Source organism: Corvus brachyrhynchos, unplaced genomic scaffold (genome assembly GCF_000691975.1).
Source record: "Corvus brachyrhynchos isolate BGI_N302 unplaced genomic scaffold, ASM69197v1 scaffold245, whole genome shotgun sequence".
Classification (NCBI taxonomy): domain Eukaryota; kingdom Metazoa; phylum Chordata; class Aves; order Passeriformes; family Corvidae; genus Corvus; species Corvus brachyrhynchos.
The window spans coordinates 1,223,562-1,225,614 of NW_008238988.1; positions in this window are offsets into that span (position 1 = coordinate 1,223,562).

Below are 2,053 nucleotides of genomic sequence, written 5' to 3' on the forward strand. Positions count from 1 at the left end.
CCTCTGTTGGTAATATAATTGTTTATATTATAATGCCTCAAGTGAGGTTAAGGCTGTACAATGAAGACACATGTCACATACAAATATACATAATGTACAATATAGGAAATCTATCAGGATTCATTTGGTGCAGTTACCCGAGCACTCTGCATAATAATCCTACATGAAATATTTCACAATATGAACATCAAATACATAAAATTGCCTCAAGGCCAAGAGAACCAGAATGCACCAAATGAATTTTCTTGAAAGGATCTACTCCTTCAGAGATTTAAATGAAAATGCAAAGAAATTTTCCCAAGTAATCCCAAAAGTGTAAGTTTAGGAAGGAAAAGGCCAAAACCTTTAGATGTTTTCTTAGTAAATATATTCTGCAGCCAAAAGCTTAATTCAGATCAGCTTTTTTATGGTGCATAGGTATTTCAAGGCAAAAAATAATTGATTCTAATGCTCATGGTAATAAAGGAAATGTCTGCTTCTGGCACTTAGAATTTGAAACACAATGGTCCCAGTAGATCAACTTGATGCTGTGCTTATCATGGACCATCAGATTTCAACCTGCATTCCTCTGAAAAAATAAAGCATAACTTCTGCTCGGCTAAAAATAATTTTCAGAAATACATCTAATCTTCAACAGAAGACATGAAATGATGGCAAATCCTCAGCTTCTCTTGGGAATGTGTTCTGGTGGTTAACCATGGAAAAATGTGTGTCTTATTTCCTATTTGAATTTGTCTGGCTTTTGCCTCTGGCCATTACTTCTTATTATGCCTTTCTTCAGTAGATTAAAGAACCCTTTAATATCCTGTATTTCCCCTCAGGAATGTTCCTATACACTACAATCAAGTCACCTTCCAATTCTCTTCCAGATAACTTTAACAGCCTGAGCTCTTAAAAAATCTCACCGTAAGACATTTTCTCCAACCACCAGAACATTTTGCTTCATTCTTTTGCTCTCTCTTATTTTCCAATGTGCTTCTTAAAATCTGAAAACCAACACGGTATGCAGTACCCTGTGATGATATTATTGAGATCAAACATGGGAGGTAAAATAAACATTTTTAAATTCCTTTGTTTATACATTGATTAATCCTTTTCTGCCATAGCAGCATACAGGAGAGCCCTTATCTGATTGTTTACTTATCTCACCCTTAAATCCTTCTCAAAGTCATTACCTTCAGAGTCTTCTATTTTCCAGTTATGGTCTCCACACTTAAGATAGACAGCTATATGCTTTGATGAATTAAAATTCGCTAGATTTGAACAAGCTGCTTGTACAAACTGTATTGATCACTGCCTCATCCTCATAATTATTTCCAGTTCCATTAATCCTGGAGCTGAATTTTTGCAGCAGCAAGTTTGGATCTGCTTCCAGATCATTGCTAAAAATGTAGCAGGACATGGAACCTGCTACTGGGACCTTTTTAGACACCATCTCTTTCAGCTAAGTTGTCATATAGATTTCTTCTTGAGATATGGCAGCAAATTCAATTTGTATGGTTTGTCGGCACTGCATAACGAGAATATCAAGCAGCACCAACACAAGCACCTTCTCAAAACAGTATTGATAGCTATTTTAACTAAACCACTGTAGGTCTGCATCATATTCCTTTGTTTCAACTTTTTATTATTTGAATTCCACATCAGATTTTCTGTTTTGGTTAGGACAACTATTAAGCGAACCAGTTGCTCGGGTCATATTGCTCGCCCTTTAAAAAATGGCACAAAGTAACACTTTATCACTTGTTTAACCTCCTGATTTTAAAGCAAGATACAAATACACAGGAGCAGCATCTGCAGTATAGGCAGAAGCAACAGAGAGGTGACCAGAGATTGCATTTCTCACAGCATTTCCAGGATTAAAACCCCAGCAACTGTGGACTTGCAAAGTACCTGTTCACAAATGTCCTGGTCCTGCTTAACTCCCAGCCCTGCACACACACACACTCAGGAGGAGGTGTGGAATCTCCTCATGACTATGGAGACAGGATAAGGCAGGACTCCTTGCCTCAGGCACTGCGGAACCTCCCTGAGCAGCTCCGCAGCCCTGTGG